This window comes from Balaenoptera acutorostrata, chromosome 11, assembly GCF_949987535.1.
Source record: "Balaenoptera acutorostrata chromosome 11, mBalAcu1.1, whole genome shotgun sequence".
Classification (NCBI taxonomy): domain Eukaryota; kingdom Metazoa; phylum Chordata; class Mammalia; order Artiodactyla; family Balaenopteridae; genus Balaenoptera; species Balaenoptera acutorostrata.
In genome coordinates, this window is record NC_080074.1 from 6,715,388 (window position 1) to 6,731,163 (window position 15,776).

At 50.2% G+C, this 15,776-nt stretch overlaps 1 protein-coding gene across 4 annotated transcripts in view; it reads left to right on the top strand.

Moving 5' to 3' along the window:
- Positions 1 to 1,913: 1,913 nt before the first annotated feature.
- The window catches only part of A4GALT (alpha 1,4-galactosyltransferase (P blood group)), a 28,410-nt gene continuing 14,547 nt past the window's right edge, over positions 1,914 to 15,776 (top strand). For 2 of the 4 annotated variants that reach the window (XM_057557371.1, XM_057557374.1), the window contains exon 1: positions 1,920 to 2,026. The gene's annotated coding sequence lies outside the window, so the exon portion shown is untranslated. Of the gene's footprint in view, positions 2,027 to 15,776 lie in introns of all 4 variants that reach the window. The other 2 variants (XM_057557372.1, XM_057557373.1) reach the window with 2 other exon arrangements.

A 15,776-nucleotide genomic window follows, 5' to 3' on the forward strand; every position in this document is an offset into this window, starting at 1 on the left:
GTCAGGGAAGCCTCACAAAGAAGCTGACATTGAAGCTTGAACCTGAAGGAGGTGACAGAAGTAGCTGAGCAGATATGTAGTCAAGGCTGTTCCAGGCAGAGGAGTGGCAAGAACAAAGGCCCTGGAGGGGGTGAGAGCCAGCAGGGAGGCCAGTGTGGCTGGGCAGGGTCTGGCTGACGGAAAAGGGGATGTGGTCAGAGGGCAGAGGTGGGGCTTCTGAGTTCAATGAGGAGCCACTGGAGGGGGTGGGGCGGAGGAGGGATGTGATCTGGACCTAGTTGTACCATCATCTCTCTGGCTGCTGTTTGGGCAGGGGTTTGGGGGAGGCAGGAATACGAGTGAGAAGAGGCCTCTGCACTCAGCCTGGGGAGGGGCTGCTGGCTTGGACAAGAGGGTGGGGTGAGAAATGTCAGATTCTGGGTATATTTTCAAGGTGGAGCAGATGGGATTTGCTCTTGGAGTGGATGTGGGGTATGCGGATTGTGGGCAGAGAGAGGGATCCAGGTTTAGGGCCTGAGTACCTAGAACGTGGAGTTTTCGCTAGCTGAGATGGGGAAGATGCAGGAGGACAACTTTGGGGGAGATCAGGACGTTGGATGGCGTGAGATAAGGGACGTCTCCAGCACACAGTTAGATACGTGAGTTTAGGGAGAGATCCAGGCTGCAGGCCACATTTGGTGTCATCCGCAGCTAGAAGCCTCCAAAGCCACAGGTTGGGGTGACATTTAGAAGTTGGGGGGCTGCTACAAAAGAGAATGGGGGGTCACCAAGGAGGAGGAGGAGAACCAGGCAATGTGGTGTGGGGGAAGCCAAAAGAGGAAGGCGCATCAGAGGGGAGGAAGTGGGCAGCGCTGACAAATACTGCTGGAGGGACCAGTAAGACAAGGACAGAGACTCAGCACTGCATCCAGCAACATGAACATCACTGGGGCCCCCAAATGACAGATCTGGGGGATTAGTGGGGAGAGGGGCAAGAGCCTGATTAGATGGGTTTTAAAGGAGAATGGGGGAGAGAGACTGCAGACAGCCTGGAGAAACAACCCTTGGAGGACTTTTGCTGTAAAGGGAAGGGGAAAATGAGGCAGCCGTAGCTGGAGGGGGCAGACAGGTCATAAGAGGGTTTTGTTGTTGTTGTTTTTCTCTCTGGTTTTGGTTTTACTTTTAGGATAGCAGAAGTAACAGCGTGTGAATTGACAGGAATGATTGAGGAGAGGGGAGAGAGGGCAGAATCACTGGATCAGTGTTGGCTTGAAGGGTGGGATCTTGTGGACAAGTGGAGGGGGCTTCCGGGCCAGCTGGGCCAGTTCAGCCTGGTCCCTAGAGGGAAGGGGAGGTTGGGCACCATCTCAGGAGGTGGACGGATGGGTGGTGGAAGCTGGTGGGAATTTTCTTCTGAGTCGTTCATTCAGCGGCACATACTAAGAGGCAGACTGTTCCCGGGGCTGGGATGGAGTGTTGGTATTTTCTCAGTGGCCTGGGCACTGGTCATCAGCTGAGTGAGAGGACGGGCGAGGAGGAAGTGAAGACACAGCAAGTGTGCAGTGGGCCAGGAGGAGAGTGAGAGGGGAAAGGACAGAGCGGCGAAGGTAAAACACCGGGTGATGCAGGCAAAACGTTTAGCAAGGGTCACACTGTGAGGGGGTACAGTGAGGCAGGCCCGAGTTCAAACACCGACACTGCCCCTTCCCAGTTGCTTGACGTTGAGTCACTTAACCGCTCTGAGCCTCGTTTTTCTCATCTGTTAAATAGGGGAAATGGGATTATAAACCCATAGAACAGGCGGCAGGGAGGCACGGCCGGCCCGCGGCTTGGTGATGGTCCAGCCCCGGGCGCCGGGAGCGGGGAAGATGCGCGGGACCCCTCAGGGGCGGGGCGGGGCGGGGCTGACCACGCCCCGGGCCTGAGGGGCGGTGCTCCCGCCTGCCGGGCTCGGGGCACTATCCTCCCACCGCCTCGCTGACCTCCTGCCGGCCCGCCCGGCCCGCTGGGCCCAGTTGGCCGCCTCCCGGAGCCGCGGGAGCCGGAGGTATGAGGGGCTCTGCGGAGGGTGCAGCTGGGCGGGCTCCGGGACGCTGACCTGGGGGCTCCCCGCGCACCGGTGGGGAGGAGCGCTCCGAGAAGGAAGGGGAAGGGACAGGGGCTGCGGAGGGGTGGGGAGGGCTCGGCCGCCGCCCGCCCGGGCCACCTGTCCCGGAGGGACCCTTGTGTGCGCACCGACTGGGCGCCCTGGTCCCCCGGCCGCCGCCTCCACCCCAGCTGCGCCCCAAGTTGAGCGCGGCGGCTGGGCCAGGAGCCCGGCCCGCGGAGGGAGGGCGCACTCCCCCCGGGAGCCCTCCGGGCAGCGCCGCCCGGGCCGGGGTCCCGCGGGGGCGAGAAGCCCGGGTCCGAGTGCGGGCTCCGCCGGCCCGCGCTGCGTCCTTGGGCGAGTCGCGCCGCTCTGTCTGGGGGCACGGAATCGCCCCGGAGGCCTCACCGCCCGCTGTGCTCGCCCCTGGCCCGGGAGGGGGCGCCGCTGGGGAGAGGGGTGGGGAGCGGCCGGCTGGAGGGAGACCGCGGGGGATGCGAGGCGTCCCCCCGGGCCTTTAGGGATGCTGAGGCTTTGGACGGCCGGCAAGGGGAGAGGGCTCTCCAGATGGAGGGACGGCCTGGGTCGGATCCGGGAAGCGGCGAAAGTCGGGCCTAAGCGCTCGCTCTCAAGGATCCGGATCCTTAGACCACTCCCTCTTTCGGGAGTGCTTCTCTCCCTCCCTCTCCTCCAGATGGGAAACCCTGAGTCCCGGCGGGAGCGGCGGTGTGCTTGGGAGAGGCTCTGGCTCGGAGGTGCAGTCGCAGAGGCCACGCCCCTTCGCGCTAGGGGAGTCCCCTGGCCTCAGTTTCCACATCTGACACCTGCGGGTAGAAGTTCCCTCCTCCTCGTCAGACTCAGCTGAGCCTCTAGCTCTGAGAGGGTTAAAAGCCACCCCTGTCTCAGAAGGACACCCTTTTGGTCTCCCCCAAATGCTGAGTGATTGACTGCTCTGTGGAGGCCCCTCGGGGTCTCTGAAATCGATCTGTGCCCTCCTTCAACAAACACCCGGGAGCACCTGCTATGCTCCCGCTCTGGCGCTCCCCACCCCCCCCACCCGCCACCTCCACTCCAGCTGTCCAAGGACTTCCCCTTTGTTACCTCCTCCCAATGAAGGAGGAGCCATCCTGCTCCGGGTGACAAAGCAGGGCCCAGGCTGGGGGGACTGTCCCCTCAGTGCCCACAGCCAGATCCCCTAGGGGAGTCCCCAGATCAGGCCCCAATAAAAACGGGAAAAAAAGAAGAGGGTCGAGATGGAACCCTCTCAGTTGTTCATTTTCCTCCCAAACATGTTTCTAGTGCCTCTGGGGCCTGTCCCTCCTTGTCTGCTAGGGTCATGCGATAGATATCAGAGGACAAACACGGAGGTGGAAACTCTGTAAAATGTGTTTTGCTTCCCTGTACCCATCGAAGCCCTATAGCTGCCTAGGCTAGTGGACTTGCTCCTGGTGTGTGCAAGGGTCCCAGGTCCCCAGTGTGTGCAGGGTTGGCAGAATCTTTCAAGGTGACTTACTTGGAACATCATAAAGTTGTGACTCACCACATTACCTAATCAGCCCCAGCCAGCAGCTCCCAAACCCACGCGGCCGTGGTGGTCCAGATCTTCAAGGACCCGGGGCAGCAGGGGATGCAGGTCCCCTCGGGTCTGAGTTGGTACCAGGGCAGAGTGAGACAAGGTGGCTGCCGGGGACATTTTTAACAAGACCAGAAGAAGGGGTGGATGAGAAAAGGGAAGCTTGACGTGTGAAAACGGCTCTTCCCCACCACAACTCCCCCACCCCGCAGCTGCTGCACCTCCAGGTGGGTAGAGGGGATGGCTCCACCTTTGACCTGGCTACCCAAGCTGTGCTCAGGCAGTGCTCTCTGGAACGCACTTCCTTCCAGCCAGGTACCTCTTAGGTGTGCCCTCAACTCCCGTTGATTGATCTGCATTTCGTTGCCTAACCCCTTCTCTCCAGATTGGAAGCTCCTGGAGGGAGGAAGCTTGCCCAAAGCCCAGTGCCCAGCCTGACACATAGTAGGCATTCACTACATTTTGCTTGAATGAATTAACTGAAAGAAGTAGGGAAAAAATTCCACATTCACATCACTTGGAGATAACTATTGTTAAAAGTTGCCCTTTTTGCCAGACTTTTTAAAAAACACATTGGTACATATTTGAGTGTCTTGTTTATACAAACATTTTAAATTCCTCACCTTTCTCAAATTATTTTTTATATTTTTCAGTGCTTAGATATTGTTACATCTTATTTAGTTAATGGATCTCATTTGACATTTAGGTTTTGTTGGGGTTTTTTTAATATTTGGCTCTTTTAGATGTTACACTGAGTTCATACATAAATTTATACATTGCCAGATTTTTTTCTGGAAAGGGAAGTACTTGGTAGTCACTGTATATGAACCTCTAGAATGGTTATACCTAGAACCAGCAGGCTCTCCAATGGGAGTGTACCATTGCCTACTTGCTTGGGCTATGAGTGTGCATTTCTTGTTATTTCCTGGAAATGAAATTACTGGGTCAAGGAGCATGAACGTCTAGGATCTTTGTGTGTTTCTTAATCGTTTGTTTGAGTTCATCAATGAGATATTTGCGCCTTGTCTGGTCTCTGCGGCAAAGATCTTCTCCCAGGTTATCATTCGGCTTCTATTTTTGCTGCTGATGGTGTGTGTATTTGAGCAGCACGTTTTTACTTTTTATTTTACTTTATCTGTGTGTGTGCTTTTCAGTAAGGTAGACTTGGCTGCACTTATAAACTGATGGGAAAGAGCCAGAAGAGGGAGTGGCTGCAGCCCCTGGAGAAGGAGGGGCAGGTCGGTAGAATGAGGTCCCAGAGGATGCAGGAGGTGGGAGGGGTCTGGAACTGGTCCAGAGGGATCTTCTGAGCTGATGAGGACAGGAGGTGTGAGGGAGGGGGCTGGGAGGACATCTTATGAATCGTCTTTGATCTTCCTAGAGAAGGAGGTAAAAAAAGCATCAGTGGAGAGAGGGTTCTGCACCCGAGGTCCCCAGCTCCCTGTTGCTGTTTGCCCGCCTCATTCCCTTGAGTCCTCCCTGCTTCCCTGGGAGGTAGCAGGTGTTATCACCCCCACTGACAAACTCCAGAGGGAGGGGAAGTGCCTTGCATAGGGTCAGTCAGCTGATGAATGGCAGGGCTGGGTTCAAAGAAGGCTCTCCCTGCACTAACCACATGCCCTTGAGAATCGCTTTCCTCTCCGAGCCTCCATCTCTAGTAGATATCGGGAAGCGGTACCCATCTTACTCTGTCTGGTGCTTGGTGAGTGAGCGTCCCTTCCTCCCCTGTCTACCTCTGTTTGTCTCTTCTCTCTGGAAAGACCCCAGTGAGTCCAGGAGCTTCCAGCTCCACAGGGCTGGCCACAGGACTAGGAGGGCCCCTTCCCCTTCCCTTCCTTGTGGGTGCCTGCACAGTCTCCCCTGTGCCCATGCTCTCACCCAGCAGGAGCCAAGTCCAGCAGGAGCACACAGCCTTCTGGATGTCACACCTGTGCAAAGTCTGAGTTGCTGGGTGAACGTGAGAAAATGGGAAAAGTGATCTTTACATTCTGTGAGCATGCTTGATTTGAAAGCACAGAAGCCATTGTCCCAGATACAGATACAGAGCCCAGAGAGGCACCCCTCCCCTCCCAGTTGTCTGAAGTCTTCAATTGCTTCTCCCCACGGGCCTCCAAGGCAATCGCCTGAGTTGAGGGCAGGCTTCCATGAACTGAGCCCCCTCTAGGTGCCAGACACTTTGTTACCTGATCTTTTTAAAACCCTCTCAGCCATCCTGTGCTGTCAGCCCCATTTTACAGATGAGGGAACTGAGACTCAGACTCAAGCGCCTCTTCTTTACCACAGTGAGATCTGAGCCCCTGGCCGTGGTGCAGTCCCAGGTGAACTTGGCTCCTTTCACCTGGCAGAGGGTGTTTGAATCCCAGCTGTGCCTCATTTCCAACTCAAACTGTAGTTGATAATAAGAGGACCTGCCTCACGCAGCCATTGGGAGGATTAAACGAGTTACTCAAGGAAAACCGCTTTGACCATTGGCTGTGCATGGTAAGCCCTCAGGAAATATACACTCTTGTTATTATTAAACCACATAGCTCCATGCCTGACAGGGAGCTTTTAATAAATGTTAGCTCAGCCACGCCCATCCCTTCCTGCAGTGAGAGGATAGGAAGGCGAGCACGCCCTGACACCGGAGAGAACTTGTACTTTTTAAAACCCTTCCGGAGACAAGTGAATGATCTGTATCTAAAACCTTAAATGACATTTCCTTTGACCCAAGCAGCTCATTTCTAGGAACCAGTCCTATAGAAGTAATTAAGGATGTGTTCAAATATGTAAGTGCTAAGAAACTCACCACAGTGTTGTCTATAAAAGCAAAAAGATAGAAGCCACATTTCCAGTAGTCAAAGTAGTCAAGATGGGATACAGATGATGAGATACAATGTAGCCCTGGAAAGTTAGGGCATGGAGCTGTGTTTACTGACATAATGGGAAGGCATAGCATATATTTCCAAACAGTTTTATTCAGGTAGAATTTACATACCATTGCATGCGTACAGTTCGATGAGTTTTAAGAAGTGGGTCTGGTTATGTAACTACCACCACCATCTAGTTTTAGAAGACAGGGGCCCCGCATATTTTTAAGTGAAAAATAAAACAAGGTGTAAAACGGTGGGTGTAATAGGATCACTTTTTGTGCGTCTCCTGTCCACAGCTCTGTGTAAACACTGCTCTGTGTGAGTGGAGGCGTCAGAAAAGGACTAGAAAGGGTATTACCAAAATGCTGACATGTCATGTGCCCTCACCTCAAGTCTTCAAGATAAAGAGCAAAGCAGGAGGTGACACTACAGGGTGGTGACTGGACCTCCCCCACACCTCCACCATGTGTGCGCGCGTGCGCGCACACACACACACATACACACTCTAGAAAGACTGGGAGCCCCACCGGCTGTGATCCCACCATTGGCGAAGTGTCTGTGCATGCGTGCTGTGGAAATACAGAGGCAGTACCCAAAGGTATGAAGAGAACCGGGACAGCAATTGTGGTGGATTCTTGGCAATTGGCCCTCATCTTACCTATGATGGGGTTAGGAGGTTGCCGGGTAGGGGGAGGTGGAGGGACATTTTGGGAAGAGGGAAGAGCGTGTTTCAGAAACTTGGAATTCCCAGGTTGAGCAATAGAGAGGAGTTGGTTTTCCTTTCAAGGTTTTACCATCATTTTCAAAGGCATTGAGGGTATCAGGATGGCTCTCCTGTATCCCTCACCACTCAATCAGTCATCATGCGTTTATGGTGCGTCTGCTATGCGCCAGGCCCTCCCTAATTTAATGTCATTTATAGTCTTCGGCAGGGTGGGCCGCGTCTGGCTCATTGCCGACTTTCCTCTGATCCCAGTAAACTCCAAGGCCAAATTCACCCTGGCCCCTCCCCAGAGGACGTACCCGTGGGCGCTGAAGGTCTGCTGGTGGTCTAGGCTGTGGGTGAAGCACAGGGTTTGCGGTGAGTGCTGCTTACACACATGCTCCTTTGGAAGGTAGCCACGAGCTCCTACTGTGTGCTGGTGTGTGCAGCACTGGGGACCCAGCCCACGGGCCACAGTGAGAGCTGTGCCAAAATCCAGGTAGCTTCCTGGAGGTGGCGGCTCTACTCACCTAGGTCAGGAGAGACCGAGGAAGGAAGGCCTGAGACTGGGGAGCAGACACTCCTGGGTGGGTGCAAATCCTGCCTCCCACCTTTACTAGCCGGGTAGCCCCTTTCCTCTGCACCTTAGTTTTGTCGTTTGTGGTGGACATGAAAACACAGGACGAGTGGTGCTTGGCAGGGTGCCTGACAAGCGGCGTGTTCTTGGCAGGTGGCAAACTTCCTACCTCTTCTGCTCTGGAAGTTCCTGGGCAGGGGAGCGTGGAGGGACATTCTGGGAAGAGGAAAGAGCATGTTGCAGAAGCCTGGAATTCCCAGAGCCTGATGGTTTGAGCAAAATGGCAGATGTCAGCTTGGCTGGTCTGGAGGTCGTAGGCCTGGAGAGGGGCAGCGCTGAGGGGAAGTGCCCGCAAGGCCTCAGCATTGTGGGGTCTGTAGACCTTCTCGGGGCTGAGGCAGGAAGCCAGGGAGGAGGCTGGGGTAGTGGGTCCCCCGACAGAGACAGAGAGACGGGGAGAGCTGAGCTGGGCTCTGGCCGCGGCGCTGACGGGGCAGGGAGAGGCCTGGGGGAAATCTGTTCAGAGAAGCTCTCCCCCTCCTTTCCTGCCTACAGCTCCCTCTTCCCTGGATTATCTCAATAGCCCCATAACTGCTTTCTTGTTGCTGTATGTCCCCTGGGGTTTAGTCTTAAAAAGCAGCCAGATCTTAAAGATTTCTTTAAGACATAAGTCACACTAGGGAATTCCCTGGCGGTGCAGTGGTTAGGACTCCACGCTCTCACTGCTGAGGGCCTGGGTTCAATCCCTGGTCAGGGAGCTAGGATCCCACAAGCCTCAGGGTGCCGCCAAAAAAAAAAAAAAAAAAAGACATGAGTCACACTATAACCCTTTCCTCCTCAAAATCTCCCAATGGCAGCCCCTCCCAATCAGCTGTCAAGTCCTCCCAGTGACCCTCAAGGCCCCCCCATGGCCCAGTGTCCCCTGGTCCTTCTGGCCTCCTCTCCTGGTGCCCTCATCCTCCCACCTTGCTACTCTGGCAGCACCTCCGGCACACATGCCTCGGGGCCTTTGCACTCACTGATTTTCCTCCCTGGACACGCTTTCCCCAGATATCCATACAGCATGTGCCTCACTTCCTTCTGGTCTCTGCACAAATGTCAGCTTTTCAGAGAGGCCATCCCTAACCATTCTGCATAAAGTGGCACCCCAGCCCCCAGTCCTCCCAGCCCAGTTTCCCTGAGAGCAAATGTGTGGGTGTCCAGATTCATGGTGACTTATAGCTCCCGGAACTGAGCCGAAAGTGACTCCATCCTGCTCATGAGAAGCTGGCCCCAGGCAGCCTGGCCTTCAGCCCAGGCTTCACTGCAGAGCTGCAGTGACCCTGGGAGGGAGGGATGGCCTCGGGGAAGAGAGGAGGTCTGAGACTTGGAGGCAGGCGTACCTGAGGCAAACCCTACTCCCCTCCCCCTCCCCCGTATACTAGCCATGCTGAGCTGGGAAGGTCACCTTTTCTCTCCTGGGACAGGTGAGTACTCAGGTACTTCAATATTAAGGGACACAGCCTCTGACCTTATTTTGTACCCTCAGATGGAGAGGCAGAACGTACCAATTACACTTTCCAACAGTTGTAATCTGCACCCGCTCATGGTTTACAGTTTGCAGATGCCACTCCCCTAGGTTGGTTACCTCATTTGATCCTGGCTTTCTGGGCAGTTTAGGGATCATTTACTCATTCTTTCAAAAAATATGTATTAAGCACCTATTATGTGCTAGGATCTGTGCTGGCCATGTGGGACCAGACTAATGAGTAGAAGTGGCCTTGGTCCCTGCCCTCTGGGAGCAGACATTGTTTTTCATGGTATTGGTGTCACTGAGTATTTAATCAGTCCCTTCAAGAAAGACCTTGGGTTGTTTCTAAGCGTTTGCAGTTGCAAACAAACCTGTGACCAATACAAATATCACTTATCTGTAGGATAAATTCACAGACTGGGATGGCGTGGAGAAAGGGTATGTGTATGTGTAATTTTGTTTTTTAAATTTTATTTATTTTTGGCTGTGTTGGGTCTTCGTTGCTGCACGCGGGCTTTCTCTAGTTGCAGCGAGCAGAGGCTACTCTTTGTTGTGGTGCGTGGGCTTCTCATTGCAGTGGCTTCTCTTGTTGCGGAGCATGGGCTCTAGGCGCGTGGGCTTCAGTAGTTGCAGCACGCGGGCTCTAGAGCACAGGCTCAGTTGTTGTGGCGCACGGGCTTAGTTGCTCCGCAGCACGTGGGATCTTCCCGGACCAGGGCTCAAACCCATGTCCCCTGCATTGGCAGGCAGATTCTTAACCGCTGCGCCACCAGGGAAGTCCCACGTGTATGTGTAATTTTGATAGATGTTGTTCACTTGCCCTCCGCCCCTGAGGCAGGGCCATTTGGCTTGCCTACCAGCACTGTGCGGGGGGGCCTGTTTCCTCACAGCCTTGCCAGAAAAATGTGTTGTCAAAGGTTTGGATTCATGCACATCTGACAGGTGAGAGATGCTGGGTGTTCTGACTTGCATTTCTCTTACTTACAAAAAGCTCCCTTGGGGCTTCCCTGGTGGCGCAGTGGTTGAGAGTCTGCCTGCTAATGCAGGGGACACGGGTTCGAGCCCTGGTCTGGGAAGATCCCACATGCCACGGAGCAGCTGGGCCCGTGAGCCACAACTACTGAGCCTGCGCGTCTGGAGCCTGTGCCCCGCAATGGGAGGGGCCGCGATAGTGAGAGGCCCGCGCACCGCGATGAAGAGTGGCCCCCGCTTGCCGCAACTAGAGAAAGCCCTCGCATGAACTGAAGACCCAACACAGCCAAAAATAAAAAAATAATAAACAAATAAATAAAAGTAGAAAAAATAAAAAAAAAAAAAAAAAAAAAAAAGCTCCCCCGTCTTGCTTACCTGTTTAAGCATCATTTTGTGTGTGTGTGTGTGTTTGTGTGTGTGTGTGAACTGTCCTTGGCCCATTTTCTTTTGGATTGTTGGGTTTTTTTCTCCTTGATTTGTAGGATCTCTTTATAACTTAGAAAAATTAGACTTCTGGGATCTGCGGGACACAAAAGTCATTCCCAAGTTGTCACTTGTATTTTTGACTTTCTTGGTATTTGGCGAAAGATTGTGGGAAGTTTGTTTTTTTTTTTTTGAGTCAAGTTTATTCTTTTTTTTTTTTTTATGGCTTCTGGATTTCACACATAATTAAGAAAACCTTTCCAACTCTAAGGTTATAAAGGAATTCACCCATGTTTTGTTCGAAACATTTATTTTATTTTATTTTTTGTAAATTTATTTATTATTTATTTTTTATATATTTTTTTGGCTGTGTTGGGTCTTCGTTTCTTTGCGAGGGCTTCCTCTAGCTGCGGCAAGCGGGGGCCACTCTTCATCGCGGTGTGCGGGCCTCTCACTATCTCAACCTCTCTTGTTGCGGAGCACAGGCTCCAGACGCGCAGGCTCAGTAGTTGTGGCTCACGGGCCTAGTTGCTCCGCGGCATGTGGGATCTTCCCAGACCAAGGCTCGAACCCGTGTCCCCTGCATTGGCAGGCAGATTCTCAACCACTGCGCCACCAGGGAAGCCCCTCGAAACATTTATTATTTTATATTTGGGGTTTATCCTAGGGCACATTCTGAGGTATGAATTCATCTGGTTCTTTTTCCCTAGTGGCTTCTCTGCTTGCCCAACACCTGTATTAAGAGATCCATTTTTGCTTTACTGTTTGGAAACACTGCCTTTACTGGATATGCAAGTACCATATTATTGGGATGGCCAAAATTTCACTCGGGGTTTTCTGTAACATCTTATGGAAAATCTGAACAAACTTTTTGGCCAATCCAATAGTTCTGTGATTTCTTTTGTTTCATTGCCCTGTCTGTTCATATGCTAAGACTAGGTTGTTTTAATTATTGGTACTTTGTGTTTTAATATCTCTCCTAAAAGGCCAGTCCTTCCTCATGTGTTCCTCCTCCTCAGAGTTCTCCTGTAGGTCTTGCTTGTTTATTTTTCTAGATGAACTTTAGAATCAATTTGTTGAATTGCAGAATCGCGTGCAATTTATAAATTGGCTTAGAGAAAATCGACATTTTTATGAAGCTGAATCTTCTATCCAAAAACATAGTGCAACTTTCCACTTGTTCAACTTTATTTTGTGTTGTCAGCAGCTTTAAAATTTTGCTCACGTAAATTTTGAACATCTTTTGTTAAGTTTAACCCTAAGTATTGTGGTGGCTGTAGGTGGGAGTCTTTTCTTTCATAGTATCTTCTGCTTCTGTCTGCTTGTGTGTGTGTGTGTGTGTGTCTCCTACCACCTTACAGTGTTCTTTTATTAGTAGTAGTTTTTCAATAGTTTCTCTTGACTTTTCCAGGTATACCGCAGTATCATATGAAAATAATAATTGTTTCAACTTTTTCTTTTCAGTTTGTTTTTTGGTTTTTTTCCTATTCAGTTTCTATAGCTCTAATTTCTTTCTCTTGTCAAATTGCTTTGATGAAAGCCTCCAGTGCCCGTGAGGTGCTGGGCACCTTTGCTTTTTTTTGTTTTTTGTTTTTTTTTAAATTTTATTTATTTATTTATTTATTTTTGGCTGTGCTGGGTCTTCGTTGCTGTGCGAGGGCTTTCTCCAGTTGCGGCGAGCGGGGGCCACTCTTCATCACGGTGCGCGGGCCTCTCACTGTCGCGGCCTCTCTTGTTGTGGAGCACAGGCTCCAGACGCGCAGGCTCAGTAGTTGTGGCTCACGGGCCCAGTTGCTCCGCGGCATGTGGGATCCTCCCAGACCAGGGCTCGAACCCGTGTCCCCTGTATTGGCAGGCAGATTCTCAACCACTGCGCCACCAGGGAAGCCCGGCACCTTTGTTTTTCTCCTGTCTTCAGCAGGAGTTCCCTCATGTGTGAAACTGAGTACTCATACTCCCCTATGAAGCTGGCTCTTGGCTTGGATGGTGATATATATAATTTTGTTAAGGAAGTATCCATTGATTCCTAATTTATCCAGAAAAAGTGTTGGAAATTTTATCAAATTTTTTAAGCATTTCTGGGGATGACAGTATGATTTTTCTCCCTAGATCTATGGAATAGGATGAATTATATTAATGATATCCTAATATTGAACCACCCTTGCATTCCAAGAATAAACCTCACTTGGTTTGGTTTTGTTTTTATAAATTTATTTATTTTATTTATTTTTGGCTGTGTTGGGTCTTCGTTGCTATGCACTGGCTTTCTCTAGTTGCGGCGAGCGTGGGCTACTCTTCGTTGTAGTGTGCGGGCTTCTCATTGCAGTGGCTTCTCTTGTTTCAGAGCACGGGCTGTAAGCACATGGGCTTTGGTAGTTGCAGCACGTGGGCTCAGTAGCAGTGGCTTGCGGGCTCTAGAGTGCAGGCTCAGTAGTTGTGGCGCCCAGGCTTAGCTGTTCCACGGAATGTGGGATCTTCCCAGACCAGGGCTCGAACCCATGTTCCCTGCGCTGGCAGGCGGATTCTTAACCACTGCACCACCAGGGAAGCCCCCGCACTTGGTTTTGATGTTTCATTCTTTTGATGTGCTGCTGAATTCTATTTGCTTGTCTTAGGATTTTTACAATAATATTCATAAGCAATATTGGTCAGTAGGGTATCTTGTGCAATCTTTGTGAGGTTTTGGTGTCTATGTTATACTTAAAAAATTTTTTAAGTGTTCCTTCATATATTTTGCTATTTAACACTTTTAAAAGCATTGGAATTTTCTGTTATTTAAGTTTGTAAAATTCCTCTCTAAAAATGTCTTGCCCCGTTGCTTTTGTTTCTTAATGATCTTGTATAATTCTGTTTCTTATGTGAAAGTTGGCCTGTCTGTTCCAGGAACAGGCTTGATTTATTACATTTGTCTAGAAATTATTTTTTTCCAGTTTTAAATTTTATTTGCAAAGTACTATCTTATGATTTAAAAAAAAGTTTTCCTCTGCTTCTTTGGTTATTTTCCCATTTGGCATGTCTTGGTTTGCATTGGGTGCTCTCTCCTCATCCCCTTCACTTTCTGTTTTCCTTAATTAGGTTAATGGTGATTTATATATTTTATTGAATTTTTTCCAAAGAGCCAGTTTTTGGCCCTATTTCTTAGTCCTACTGCTTATCTGCTTCCTAACTTTTTCTACTGTAATCTTTCTTTCCTTATTCTTTCTGTTTATTTTGTGGTTCTTTTTCTAACATTTTTAGCCTGGTGCTTTCTTTCTTTCTTTTAAACTGTCCTGTTTTACTTGTCACATGTATTGGAGGCTGTAAATATTCTTTTTTTTCTTTTAATTAATTAATTAATTTATTTATTTTTGGCTGTGTTGGGTCTTCGTTTCTGTGTGAGGGCTTTCTCTAGTTGGGGCAAGCGGGGGCCACTCTTCATTGCGGTGCGCGGGCCTCTCACTATCGCGGCCTGTCCTGTTGCGGAGCACAGGCTCCAGACGTGCAGGCTCAGTAGCTGTGGCTCACGGACCTAGTTGCTCCGCGGCATGTGGGATCTTCCCAGACCAAGGCTCGAACCCGTGTCCCCTGCATTGGCAGGCAGATTCTCAACCACTGCGCCACCAGGGAAGCCCTGTAAATATTCTTTTGATTATTTCTGCAGCTGTATCATATAGATTAAGATTCATGGTATTTTGATTATGGTTGTTTTCTAGAAATCCTATAAGTTCAGTTTGTATTTTCCCTTTTGCCCCAAGAATTGTCCAAGAGAGGGTTTTTTTTTTAAATTTCCTGACTTTTAAATTAATTTCTAGTCATACTGCCTTGTGATTATAAAATGTCTGCATTTTTTATATTTATGGGTGTTGCTGAGGTTTTCAATTTTCACAAATGTTCCATCAGCTCTTGAAAAGAAAGTGAATTGAGAGTTTGATACAGAGTAGTACCTTCTGATTATTTTGTAGGTCTTCTGAATTCTTATTTGTGTTTCTTGGGCTGAGAGAGGTGAATTAAAGTCTGTTAATTGTGTGTTTCAATCTAGTTATTCTGATATCCCTGTAGTTTCTTCTTCCTGAAAATTGCTGCAGTGTTTTTGGTTCATTGTGAATTATACCACTTAGCATTATAAATGACCCTTCTTTGTCTCATTCGGTGATGTTTGGCTTTAACTCCCATTGTCAGATACTAAGATTATGGCCCCAGCTTTGTTTTTGTTTGTATGTGTCTTTAAACCTTTGCTCATTCTTTTACTTTTAACCTTCTTTTTTTTTTTTTAAAGGAAATTTATTTATTTTTGTCTGTGTTGGGTCTTCGTTTCTGTGAGGGCTTTCTCTAGTTGTGGCAAGCGGGGGCCACTCTTCATCGCAGCGCGCGGGCCTCTTACTATCGCGGCCTCTTGTTGCGGAGCACAGGCTCCAGACGCCGCGCAGGCTCAGTAATTGTGGCTCACGGGCCCATTTGCTCCGCGGCATGTGGGATCCTCCCAGACCAGGGCTCGAACCCGTGTCCCCTGCATTAGCAGGCAGATTCTCAACCACTGCGCCACCCGGGAAGCCCCACTTTTAACCTTCTAAATCACATTTTTTGATGTTTGTCTCTCAAGTACAGGATAGAGTTTGGTTTTGCTTGAGATCTAAACTAAAAATCTTTTTCTTTGTAAAGATAAGTGAGTTAAATCTATTTATATTTATTGATATGACTGATGTCTGTTATCTTTTCTCTCGTGCTGTGTGCATATGTATGTATGTGTCTTTGTGCATGTGGGAGGGCTATATTCTTTATTCTTTGACTGTGTGGTCTGTTTTCTTTGATTTAAAAAAAAAATAGTCTGGGCTTCCCCGGTGGTGCACTGGTTGAGAATCCGCCTGCCAACGCAGGGGACACGGGTTCGATCCCTGGTCCGGGAAGATCCCACATGCCGCGGAGCAACTAAGCTCGTGTGCCACAACTACTGAGCCTGTGCTCTAGAGCCCGTGAGCCACAACTACTGAGCCCGTGTGCGGCAACTACTGAAGCCCACGCGCCTAGAGCCCGTGCTCCACAATGAGAGAAGCTACTGCAATGAGAAGCCCGCGCACCGCAACGAAGAATAGCCCCCGCTCGCCGCAACTAGAGAAAGCCCGCG